This window comes from Pan paniscus, chromosome 6, assembly GCF_029289425.2.
Source record: "Pan paniscus chromosome 6, NHGRI_mPanPan1-v2.0_pri, whole genome shotgun sequence".
NCBI classification, from domain to species: Eukaryota; Metazoa; Chordata; class Mammalia; order Primates; family Hominidae; genus Pan; species Pan paniscus.
In genome coordinates this window covers 31,418,454-31,432,456 of record NC_073255.2, presented here as the reverse complement: position 1 = coordinate 31,432,456, position 14,003 = coordinate 31,418,454, and positions in this window count along the sequence as shown.

Here is a 14,003-nt window from a genome sequence, read left to right as displayed (position 1 = left end):
AAAAAAATCTGGGTGACCTTAGGTTTGGCAGTGAGTTTTTAGATACGATACTAAAAACATGAAAGGAAAACTTGATGAGCTGGACTTCATCAAAAATTTAAAGTTCTGCCCTTTGAAAGACACTGTAAAGAGAATGAAAAGACAAGCCACAGGCTGGGAGAAAACCTTTACAAAATACACATCTGACAAAGGGCTTATATCCAAAATATATACAAAGAATACTTAAAGCTCAACAATAAGAAAACAAACAATTCAAGTTGTCTATGTTTAGCTTTGTTTAGCTTATTCAATTATGAATAAACCTGCACATGGATGTTTATAGCAGCTTTATTCATAATTGCCAGAATTATGAATTTTAATACTGTATTGGCTATTCTGAGTCTTTTGCTCCTCCATTTAAAGTTTAGAATCATCTTGTCAATATTCACAAGTAATTTGCTGAAATTTTTATTGGAATCGAGTTTAATCTAAAGATTCAGCTGGGAAGATCTTAAATCTTAAGAATACTGAGTCATCCTGCCCATGAACATAAAATACCTCTCCATTTATTTAGACCTTCTTCGGTATCTTTCATCAGTTTTCTAGTTCCTCACATGTAGATCTTGCACATACTTGGTTAGAGTTATATCTAAGTATTTCAAAATTTTGGGGGGCTAATGTAAATGAAATCAATTTTTAAAAAAATAAGTTGAACTGAGTTGTTGTTTTTAAACAGTTTGGCTGTTTCTTCTACTAATTTTGCAAATTAAGCCAAAAGGTTTGCAGAAGTGGAAATACACTCAGGTTTTCAACTCTTCTTATTTGTACCAAATGCGTCTGTTCCTGTAGAATAATTATCAACTAGACTCTACTTTTGGTTATTTGCATACTCATGAGGTTAGAGATCTCTGAAATTGAATATGATGTTAGAATTTACATTTATTATAGAAAATAAAATGCATTGTTCTGGTCAGAATATTTCACTGGGTACTGGGTCTGGTACCTTCCACTGATGGAGTTCATAAGAAGAATGAGGAAATGCTTATTTCTTCTTGAGCAACCCCTCCCTTTCTAGCCAAGTAAAAGCCCTGGATCTTAGAAGGGAAAACTAGTCTGTGTGGCTCAAATTTCTAAATTTCTTTTGAAATTAGGACAGTGACCAGCCACACATCTCAGCCTCAATTTCTCTCCCTGGTGACTAGAACATCACCATTCTCATACCTCAGTGCTAAAATGCCAAGGAGCTGGGAAGCTGAGGTACTGACATCCCCAAATCCACATGCTGTGGACCAGGCTTGTGCAACATCAATCAGAAAAACACTTTCTAGATTCCAGGAGGCAAATGTTTATGCTTTGATCCATATGGGTAGTTTTAAAAATAAGCTATTTGAAGCACTCCCTTCCAGAATGTTCCATTTAAAATGACAGCAGATTTAAGAAATGAGTCCCCAGGAATGGCCCTGTCAGGACTGTGATATCAGCTGTGCTTTTCCTCCTGGAAGGTACTCAGCTCATAGGTAACAAGGCTACCTGGAGAGGCTCTCTCTTTTCCATCAATATCATGAATGTCTCTCCTTCAAAAGGCCAGATTCCTGCTCCTTGCTCTTCATTCCATGAGGGCCTGCCTACTTTGCTTCTGTGCTCTCTGAGGAGCTAGCCTTGGAAAACCACTGATGCTGTGTGTCATGTGTACCCACAGGCTCATTTGCTGAAGCTCTTAGTCTTCCTGGCCATTTAACACACAAGCAATGAAGTCTAGTGACCCACTTCTGGGTATCAGGTTTCAACTTGGACTCATCCTCAGGCCTCTCACCAGGTGTTCTCCCTTGGAATTCCCTCTGCCCATGACTAATGCAGCCACAAGGTCAAAACTCCTCATCTCAAGGGGCTGGCCTGGAAACCATTGCCCATCCACACTTCACACTTCATAGGATAGGACTAATGAATGTCAGCTCGGAAGGCTGACAATGGTAAAGCGTTTGGAGTTCTTCAGAGGGAAAAGCATATTTAGGGGCTAACTTGCATTATAGTCAATAGAATAAGAACACAGTTTTTTCAGCTGCAGGACCTGGTGACAATTTCTCCAGTAAAACTCTCTGTTAGAACATGTGAATTTCAATTTGCAGGTGGAACCCACCCACGCTGTTTGCAACAGTATATGGGACCTTCCCATGTAAGTTCTGTGATTTGAGATTATTAGTTTCTGGCACTGTCTTGAATTTTGAGCACTTCCTGTCAAATGTACTTGGGAGTTATTTTCCTTTAAAGAATGTGACACTAAAACAAGTTCTTAATAAAGTGTTTTGAAAAGGCAACAGGGTGAGAAAAAGCTGGGCAAAAACTCAAGCTAGTAATGAACTGAGTAAGTCTCTAATTATATTGAATTTACAAATAATAGGATAAGGCAGGCTTAGCAATTATTTTGTGTGCCTAAAGGAAGAGCAAGCTCCCCTTAAACTTAGGGAAAATGGATAAACATTTTGTATCATCACATTTGATTTTAAATATCTCTCCCTCTAGACTTTGAAAGGTCTAACTGGTCCAAAAACACAGGTTCTTCAATAAGCATTTTGTAGAAACTGATGGTTTTTTCTCAAAACTAAGTTTGGTTTTGATTTTTTTCCTGTACGAAGCCTTGAGTATGGACATCTTGACATGTAGTCCTAATGGCCATTAATTTTCAAGGTGAGACCCCAAAGTAAAATGTAGAAAGTGCTCAGTGGAATTTCTACACACCAAGCTGGAAATGCAAGAGTTAACCAGGGTTGAGTCCTCCAGTAAAACAATTTAATCAGATGTATAAATAATTCATTTGATGACCATAGAACTGCCTCAGCATCATTTGTCTCCAATAAGCCAAATCCACAAATAAATAGGGTGTTGGCTGGCATTGAGGCTCTTGTCTCTCACAATATGAGCCTGAATGGAGCCCCATCTTGACCAGAGGAGCCACCCATCATTTGGGTGGATTGCTAACGAACAACAGACTAGGGTAGAAAAGCCCTACACTGTAATGTGATCTGCACTCCCCAGATCATGCCGCTCAGCCCCACACTCATGGTGAATGCAGGTCTGGTGTCTGCAGGTGAAGGCTGAGGCTCTTGGTGACAGGACCATGGTGGGAAGGACCCCTGAGGCCTCCAGGCTCTGCTTTGAGGGACTTTGGGGCCTCTGTTTGATAAATGCACACTTTGTACCCCCCCCATCCTATGCCTGGCACTGTGCTGAGAGCTTTCCGTTGCATCCCCACAACACCAAGCCAGATAAGAATTATTACTACTATCCCTGCTGTGTAGAGACGGAAACCCAGAAACCAGGATTTAGAAAGTCATAGCATCTTGTGGTGAATATATGGCAGAGCCGGACTTAAACTTAGTCTGATTTCTTAACCACTGGCTTATATAGGGCTATTCTTATGGAGTCTTCTTCTAAGATACCCAAGTCTTATAGAGATATTCTGAAAGGTTTATGGGCGCAGAGATCAACCAGCTTCATGGGGAAACTGAAGTGCAGAGAATTCAGGGACTTCCTAGGAGTCACACACATGCCAAATCAAGGGCAGGTTGGAAATGATTTCCAGGAACCTGCTTTCCAGTTAGAACTGCTGCTTCACACACATTGGGGTGTGTGTGACCTTCACTCAAGTGGCCTGGCTAGAGTCAGGGGCCACAGCAGAGGCTTCCTTCTTCCCTCCTGGGTTTGGGCCTCAGTTTCCTCCTCTATCAAATGAAGAGAGTTAGGTTTTCAAGTCTTTTGTGTATAATTTAATGACTGAAATCCTACAGCCACCACAGACAAGAAGAATACTTCATGATGCAAGCAACCATCCTTCTCCCTTCTGGAAGGAAGAGCATCAGGGCTAGGGCCCTGGGGGAAACTTAAAGAGTGATGATGCTGGCCCATCTCCTGCCTGCCTGCCTCGTACTACCTGCCGATTGGGAAGCAGCCTCCCTGCCCACCCACCCCTACCGCCAATGATAAAAGGACTTTGGGAGGCTTAAACTAAAGTATTATGGCTTTTCTCTAACTGCTCACTACCATCTTGGGGCAAAATTTACACTTCTATGTGAATGGCTCTATACTCCTTTATCCTTCCCTGGAGCCATTTCGTCCACTGGATTATGAGCCCTTGAATCAGAAAGCAAGATTTTACCTTTAATGTCCTAGAAAATCATTGTAAGATATGTCACAAGGATGAAACAAAGTCATCATTTTTTTTTAACCTGAGGCTTTGATAACCCTTTCAGTCAGATGCTTTTGCATAAAGCCTAATCCTGGGTGAATTTACTCTGCCAGGAGTTAATGCATTTAGCAACAAGGCATTATGGCAAATGCCACTGCCTGGCAGGATCATAAAGAACCCGCTGCTCCAAGTCTCCCTTATCTTTCCTCTTCTCCCCGAAGATTGGCACTTGCTTCTGTTTTATTCAATCCTTGGATAAAAGACCAGAGGATTGCTTCTGAATTTGAACTTCTGTGTGGAACTACATTAGCTTGGCAAGTCCTAAACATTCATTATTTTCCTTATCAAAAACCCAATGTAATTTGTATTCTGATTTCAGAGACACCGTTTTAGGTGACCTTTAAGATGCCCTCTTGAAATAACTGACATGCTAGACAGCCGATCTTCGTATATGCAGGATCACTGTTTGTCTTTTGATATATTCAGCAGTCTGCCTGCTAATGTTTATGCGCCTCCAGATAGTCTTATTATATGTCATCATTCTTATTATCATCAGCATTCCGATGCTTGTTTTCTTTACTTTATCTGTTAAGCAGAAGTATATTCAGTGTTCAAAGTGATACATCATAGAGGTAGAAAAAGGTGAACCCTTTGATATATGACAAGTCTTTAATAGCATGAAATAACTATTGCCTATTATTTTACTCCTGACATTTTTATTTTTAAGGGAATTTCACTTGATTTGTGGTGCTGACCCCTTTGATATGTTGTTTCCAGTGACCTTACATCCAAAATCAGTAGCGTGTGACATTTGATGGCCCAGATAGAAAACATTAATGGTGAAAGAGAGGGTTTATTTTCCTGGTCATAAATTAAGTTTAAATAACTCTGAATTTATTTTAAACTCTCCAGTACTTTTTACTGTCCACGCAATAAATGTATTTATTACTGGGGCCTACCCGGGTTTCCTACGCAGAGCCTTTTGGCTTGGCTGCTTCGAATCTTTTTCTTCTTTCTCATGGAAAGCTCTCTTTGCCTGTAAATGCTGATTTGCACAAACTGTTTTCTAATTTCTATAAGCAGGGATCAGAGAAAGGGCTGCTTATCAGAGAGGCAAACCAAAATACGTCTGTTGTCAATCAGGTTAAGAAAAGCAGGAGTTCATAAAATATTCACTGAGGCAGGTAATCTAGTCCAGAATGGATGCAGACGTGGTTTAGGGCAAGTTGAGAAACAGGCACCAGCGGTCGTGGCCCAATCATTCTACAGCTCTGTGTGGAAGGTTTGCTTTACTTCCCGATTTAAATTTTCACAAAAGTGGAAACCCATTTCTCTATTTTTATCTTATGTGTGTGTGTGTATGTGTTTATAGTTCCCATTCATGAGATGTATCATAAACTTGTATTGCGAATTTCTCAGCTTAAAAATTTTATGATTTAAAAAATTCTATGTATATGTTCGAAAATTGCCTTATATATGTTTTATTGCAATATAATTCACATATCATAAAATTTACCATTTTAAAGTGTGCAATTCAGTGGGTTTTGGTCTATTCACAAGGTGTGCAACCTCACCATCATCTAATTCCAGAACATATTCCATCACCCAGAAAGGAAACCTCATACTCATTAGCAGTTACCTCACACACCTCCCCTCCCCAGCCCCGACAACTGCTAATCTACTTTATATCTCTATGTATTTGCCTATTCTGCACATTTCATATAAATGAACCATACAATATGTGGCCTTTTGTAGTTTATTTAGCGTAATGTTTCTAATGTCCATCCGTGTCATAGCATGTGTCAGTACTTCATTCTTTTTTGTGGTTGAATAATATTCCATTGTATAGCTGTCCCACATTTTGCTTAGCCATTCATTGGTTGAGAGATTTTTTATTTAAAATTTTTGTCTATATGTTCAAAAGTTGACTTATAGTTACTTCACTAGGCATTTCTCCTGTTTAGAATATTTTTAAAAGTTAGACCTTTAAAAATGAGATAAAATATATGTCATTTTTCTATCTGCAATAATAACCATCATGTATCTTTTATTAATTGTGTATAAATTTCTTACAGAGTTTTCCACAAAATGGGAGAAAAGTATAAGAAGCTCTTCCTTCTATGGGTAAGGTAGTGAAATTACAAGTCATTCACTAAATATAAATTCAAATGTAAAGATATATGTGATTCTTGAATATATGAAATGTGTTCAGATAGTCTTTCAAGGATACCAGCTGCCTGACCCCTATAAGGACCCCAGGACACTGTCCTCTGGAGTGGAGCTGTATTTGATGTGTGTTTATCCATCACTAGACTGTAAGTGACAGATAAATCTTACAACAGGGCTCATGTCTGCTTTATCTTCATTTTATCTCCAGAGCCCCAATACAATGCTTCGTACCTAGAAGGCTCTCAGAAACAGAAATCTGGTGAATTAGTTAAATTATATGCTTCTCTGCCCTCTGCCCTCCATAAGAAAAAAAGAAAAGACCTATAAAAGGCATTCTGAACACTGGAGTTTGGCTCTTGTTTACCATGTACATCTAGAGAAGTGTACAATTCATGCTTGTATGAAATAATGAATGTTCACAAAGTGAGTATACTTCTGTAACCACTGCCTAAATCAAAAGCAGCAATGTGACCAGCCCCCCGGCCACCCTCAGTGCTCTCCCAAGCACTCCTCCACCATCCTCTCCAACTGCAACCGCTATCCTGATTTCTAACACCCTAGGGGAGTTTTGCCTAGTTTTAAATTTTACATGAATGGAGTCTCATCATATGTATTACTTTTACACTCATAATATTTTCAAGATAAGGATAAAAAGCAAAATTTTGGTCTTATCACAAAGATATACCTGATACACGATCTTTAGATTCTAAATGACAAAGACTGAACTAATCTAAAGGACAAAAATGCAAACCGCATTTTCACTTCTGGCTAAACTGAATTTTTAAAAAATTTCTCTTATGCTTTCTTATGTTTTAATGATCATTCATGATATTGCTTAATTTCAGAGCATAGAAAATTATGAAGTACAGTAGCAAAGACATGGAATCAACCTAAATGCCCATCAGTGGTTGACTAGATAAAGAAAATGTGGTACATATACACCATAGAGTACTATGCAGCCATAAAAAGGATGGTATCATGTCCTTTGCAGGAACGTGGATGGAGCTGGAGGCCGTTATCCTTAGCAAACTAATGCAGGAACAGAAAACCAAATACTGCTTGTTCTCATTTGTAAGTGGGCACTAAAAGATGGGAACACATGGACACAAAGAGGGGAACAACACACATTGGGGCCTATCAGAGGGTGGAGAGTAGGAGGAGGGAGAGGATCAGAAAAAAATAACTAACAGGTACCAAGCTAACTACCTAGGTGACGAAATAATCTGTACAACAAACCCCCATGACACAAGTTTACCTATATAACAAACCTGAACATTTACCCCTGAACTTAAAATAAAAGTTAAATTTTTAAAAAAGTGTCAAGCAGACTAAGTTTATACCACCTCCTTCTATCTTGATCTTTTCTCTCTCTCTCTTTTTCTCTCAGGGACCCTTTCCTAGCCTTCTTCATAATTTATCTCAACATAATTCTTCCCAACTGATAATGAAAGTGTTCAATAATGATTAGTGACCACTTCCTTCTAGGGGACCTCTCAAGGTTTGCAAGGTCTTAAATGCTCAGGAGATATTGGGATTTGAGCTGGTGTGGCTGTGAGCCATGGTACCCGTGAGAACAGGAAGCTGAGAGGAATGAGTATCTTGAGTTCAAGCAAACCTTTTGACAAAGTCGCTCAGGTTATCCCTGAGGACTGGAGGAAGAGGTGTGTGGCTGGCAGAATAACAGCCTGATGCAGAGCTAGGAAGTAAAACTGATCCACCAGGTGACAGTATTATGATGCAAAAAGGTCTTGACAGTCTAAAATGATAGCCCCAAACTCACTGAATTTAATGGCGATAACCATAAGATTTAGTCATCAGGATAAATAAACAATGACACACCTACAGGCTGAAGGGGGCTGACATCCAGTCAGCTGTAAAAAAGAGTCCTGGGGATCTCAGGTGACTGTCAGGGGACTATGGGGTGGCTGCCAATAGGCTGCTTTAATCATAGACTTCTCCAAAACAAAAGTGGTCACTGTTCCCCTTTATTTTGCCAGAGTCAGATGCATTTGGGCTATTTTATTTGGTTTTGAGCACCTCATTTAAAAAAGAACATAGTAACAGTGGAGAAGGTTAAGGCAGGATGAAAAGGATGGTAAGTGATTGGGAAACCTCGCCATGTGAGGAGTGGTTGGGGGCCTGGGCTTCTTAGTCACAGGTGTTCTACAGCCTCCACCCATCTGAAGGGAGGCAGGAGGCAGGAGGCAGCTGCTAACCGGTGCATGACCTTGGAAGGCATCTAATCTTTTGCAAGTTGTGAATGTGTTTTCACCAGATGATCACTAAGTTCACACCTGATCAAAAAGCTGTGAGTTTTGTAACCCATATAAACCAGAGACATATGTGGCTCAGTCTCAGAGCAGTGTCCCATTCAAACATAGTTTAACAGCCAGACTTAATTAAAAATCAATTTCACTAAGAAACTGACTTTTGTCAATGGTCACTGTATTTACCACACTCACTCTGATCCATTAACCCGCCCTCCCCTTTGCTGCCTTATCCCTTCCAAAAGTCCCCAGAAGAGAACTAATGTTAGTCAAACACTCGATATGTGCCAGGTCACTTTTATACAGTGTCTCATTTCATTTTCATGGGAACCATGTCATATATACACATGTGTGTGTATATATACATATATATATATGTATATAATTATTCCTATGCCCATCATTTGACCGAGGTCACAGCTGGTGAGTAGAGTTGGGGATTTGAAGCGAGGTTTGCCCTCTCAAGTGGCAGCCGCCTTCCAGAGCTTGGCTGGTTTTGCCTGCAGTTGCCTGTTCTGTGTGCTGTGAGCTGTGTATCTGACTCCATGCTTCCAGCCTGGCTTTTGATCTGTGGACACAGAACCAGGCCAACATTATGGGGCAGGATTTTTGTTTTTTCCCTAAGAAAACTTTTCTCTGCTCCCTGGTTTGCTCTTCCATGTTGAGAATCCTTATGTCAGTCCTTCTTGTACTCCCTGACATACACATTGGAGACTGAGCTGACCCAAGGAGAACAGACTCCAAGTGACAATACTGTATTTCCTTTAGACTCACCAAGGCTGAATGCTTGCTCTTCCCCCAGCTCAGTTCGCTTGTCTTTTATGCACCTGGCTTTGCTCTCCAGTTTCCTTGATTTACAAAGACTGCTCCACAGCCAACCAGAGACACAAATGTTTTCAATAAATTGTACCATCATTAGATAAGGCACTGGGGTTCAGGGGTCGGGCCACTAGGCTCCAGGGTGTACTGGCCCAGGCCTATTCAGAAAACTCCATTTTTTGTTTATGTGAGAAAAGAAGATTGACTCTCCACATTCAGGATCTAGTTCAGTGCCTGCCAACAAATGCTTATCAAATGAATGAGCGAATGAATGAATGCACAGTGGCACGCTGAGCACGGCTTTCAGTAACTCCCAAGTGTTGTGGGGAGCCTGGGGTGCTGCTGCTTCCTGCCTGCCTATGTCCTGGGCAGCTCACTGGAGTTCTGACCTCCAAAAGTCAAGTACATTTGTAGAATATGCACTCATTAAATCCTCTGGTTAATCAAATAATGTATTAATGAAGTAAAGTTTATCCCAAGGATTTATTCTAAAAAGGTAAAGACAAAAGAAAGAAAAGAATAGAAAGAGGAAAGATTGATTCTACACACCAGAGCTCATCAGAGTCACAGTGAGGGCAACTTTGAAAGCCTTTTCACTCATCACATTGCAAGAAATCTGAAGAAGCGCATCCACTCTCCTCGCACCCATTTGCTCCAGAGTAGAAAAGACTTGCAAAGCAAGAACAGCAGTGGGGGGAAAAACAGGTAATGGGGCAAGAAAACGCTACATAGCAAAAAGAAAAAGGCTAACCTATCTTTTAGCTTCTCATGGAAGAGGGAGGCTGGATCACTCCATCATGGCAGAGGACAAAGCTGCAGAGAGGAAAGCTGACCTTCTGCTGGTTGGTGCTGAATATAGAGCCAGGCACTGTGGCATTTTCCAATGGAGGGGTCTCTACTGAGCAGGAATGCAACATCTCATTAGTATAGGGCGCTGCTAATGATCTGATAAGCTCTTTCATCCATTACTGATGGATGCCTTCCAGAAGACCTCTGCACACATAAGCCCTCAGCCAATTCTGTGAACCCCTTTTCCCTGGTCTTCATCATTAACCCCAACACCTTCACTGCCAGGAACTCCTGCTTTAGTACTGGCTACCCCATCCCCATGGTTCTGATTTTTTCTTGGAGGTTTGGGAGGGTCAGGAAGCAAGGGGGAAAGAAGTTTGGTTATCTTTTGAGTTTTCAGCAGGAATGCCCAGCTGCTCGCAGCCAGTCATGGTGAGTGAATGACTGTGAACACCAGGACTACCCTCCACCCCAGTTCAGACCCCTTCCTAACACCAACTAATTGATTAACCAAGGGCTCTTGAAGAGAACGATTTGAGGAGGGTAATTTATAGAGATGCTGTCTTTTGTCATCATTTGTCTTTGAAAACGTAGAAGAAAACTGCTTTCAAGAGGATGTAGCCCGCCAACATGAGCAATGGCGGGCGGAACATCATCAGTTACAGCAGACTGCTCGATTGTGTGCCTTTCCAGCCAGTCACATATCCAATACCCACAAAGGGAAGAAAAAAATGCATCCTCGCTCCCTGTGTCTTAAACTTTTCCAGCACTGGCTTATGAAAATATTTGGGGTTGTTCACTGCTCTGCTCTCTGTAGCATAAACATTTATTTAAATGGGGCTGTCTCTAGTAATGAAGAATGAAGGAAAAACAATGGTCTGATTTTGACAAATTAACTTGTGATTTGGAGAGTCAGTGAAGCAGGGAAGAGACATTCCTAACTATACTAATTAAATGAGCTTGCAACATTTATTTTAATGCAATGGAACCAGCCATATGAAGATGAACATTTTAATTTATTTTGCAGTGACATTATGAAAAATTTCGCTGCTGCAGATTATCTACAAAAACAAATCTCATCAGCATCTAGGTTTGTGCAGGAAATTTCCATCTTTCACATGAGCCTGACCTTCCCTGGTGGAAGCAAGTGCGAATGAAAAGTTACTTGGAAAGTTTTTCTGAAGGTTGTCTTTCCACTGAGGCTGGCTTCACGTTCAAATGACTTCTGCGCCAAACACATCCATTTTTCATGGTGCAGCATAGATGAAAAATTCCAAATCCATTCTATGGGGAATGCAAATATAGCTCATTAGTTCTAAAACATTTTTCATGAAAGACTGCAGAGTGTTTGCCGGCAGATGAGGCTGCATAGTTCCAGCCAAGAATGAACACCACATGTCCCGCTAATTGTTTTTTAAAGTTGTTCCTTTTTTTCCTCTGGCACCCAGTAGCTATTGAAAATAGGGAACAATATGAAAAATGGACTTGGAGCCTAGCTCATTTTGACACTATTCAGTACTTGTGTCTTTGGGGTTTGTTTTTATTTTTCCTTTTTCTTCCTCTCTCAACTTGCAGCTCTAATCTAGAACGAAAGAGTGGTTTGCAGACCACTGACAATTTTTGCCTCTCCTAGAGACACATAGAGGTGATTGACTCTGGAGGGTCAACCATGGCCTGAGGCAGTGTCCCTGGAGCCTTGTCCTCAGGCCGCAGGCTCAGGTGGCCCCTGATGCAGCACCAGCAGACAAAACGGCCGCCTTCCAGAGAGAGTGAGAGGGCTGCTGGCTCCTGGCCACCGCCACAGCCCGCTTAGAAAGTCATGCAGTCCAGGGACGTCTTCCAGGCTGACATTCCCACTGGAGCTCTGCCAGGGCACTGCAGAGGACAGCAGACCACCTCCCTCGCCAGGCCAAGGAAGGAGCTGGGGAAAGGGAATGGACGGTGGCTCTGGGCAGGGCTTGGTGGGCAAAGCCTCTCTTGCTTTGGAGACCCCCAAACCCACCTATTGTTTTCCATCTGAGGCACCAGAGATGGTCTATCTGGACCACACTGCTCTGAGGAAACCATTTAGTGCCTCTGTGTGGGCCTCAGGCCTCTTCTTACCCAAGTCATCACACGTGGTTGTGACTGAAGCTGAGACGAGGCCACCCGTCCTTGTTTCTTGGCCAGTTCTCTTCGGTTGTGGACTCGGCACACCCCGGGGGAGCTCCAAATGGGGTCTGCATTACCCGCTGGGGCTGAGTTTTCCAGCCCCTGGTTCTTAGCATGATAGGGCCACAATGTCCTGCTCCTCTGTGCTGGCATTGGAGCGTAGGGCACAGGGGGCAGCTGAGAATGTGTGTCTCACCCCTGCTCATCCTCGTCCCCGGCATTTGCAGGACAAGGGGCTGCTGTTCCAGCAAACACGCATGGCCCACCAGATGAGGTAGGGTGGTCTACCTACATGGGAAGGGCCTGTTTTCTCCACCCTGACCTGGGTAACCTCAATAGGTTCTGAAACACCCATGCCACCTGCAAGCTTTGGGCAGGCACCTGGCAGCTGTGGGGTCTCCTGGAGGTCCCAGCCCTGTCTCCATTCAGTCTGAGGAGAAGGGGGACTTGTCCTTTAGCGAGGATTGGTTGCTGCAATGTGTCAAGCTCTGTGGGAATGAGAGCAGGCTCCTAATGTGTGCCCACAGTCTTGTTTAGAAAAGCAACTGTCACTGCTGTTTCTTCAATACAGAACATTGCCTCCAGTTCAGCTCCTATCTGTCATCTGAGGAATGACTACTTTGCATGAAAAAGTCACTGTGCTCAAAAGAAGAAATGCATGTTTTCTTATGGCAGGGAAGTAAAATGAATTACAGACAAACCTATTGATAGGACCAATTATTCCCATCTCTTCCTTTTCTCTGCCACCTCCCAGCAAAAGCCAAATAAGCCAGTTAAGGATTCAGAAAATTATAAATCACAGGCTAAGAAGGGCTTATTCAGGGTTCTGTTGGGGCCAAGCCAAAAGTCCCATGGTGATGTCCTAGAGGGTCCTATGAGATGATAGAATTAGGTTTCCTGGAATGAGGGTGATAAAAAAAACATCTCAGAAACTGACCTTCTGCAGAGAATCTGCCACACCCTGCCCCTTCATCCCACCCCTTTTAGTAGCCCTTACTTTAGATCCCAGTCCAAGCCCAAGGCTGCCTGGCACACAGCAGACATTCAAGAAATGCTTGTGAAATGAACAAGCTAGAAAACAATCTTTTGAGAGGGAGGGGCAAGTATATCTTGGAGTGAAAGTGTGCCCTGGCAGTAGGGACCTCTACAGACTCCTAAACTCAGGATGTGTGGACTGCCCTCTCCTCCCCAAAGCCAACCTATCAGCCACTGGTTTCCAATCCTAAAGGCAGCACAGTGAGGTGGCCCAGGCAGGACTATGGAGACTGTCTCTGAGTTTGAAACCCAGCTCTAACACTTGCTGCAAATTATATTTTCAAATTATATAAAAGAGATGCAAATTATATTTTTGACACATTTTCAGCACAATTACCTTGTTTCCTTGGGCAAGTTATTCCCTGTGTCTCAGTTTTCTTGTCAGTAAAATGGTGGTGGCAATAATAGGACCTTTTCTAAAGTGTTGTTGTGGGAATTGAATAGGTTAGGTTACTTAATATAGGACAATCTCTATAGCCACAGTCATGACTACGCTGCAGGTCTCCAAATGGCCCACTGGGGAGATAAAAGATGGAACAAGACATCTCAAACACTCATGCAAGAGGAGGCTTGAACAGGAATCTTAAAGGTCCATTAGTTCAACTCTTTTG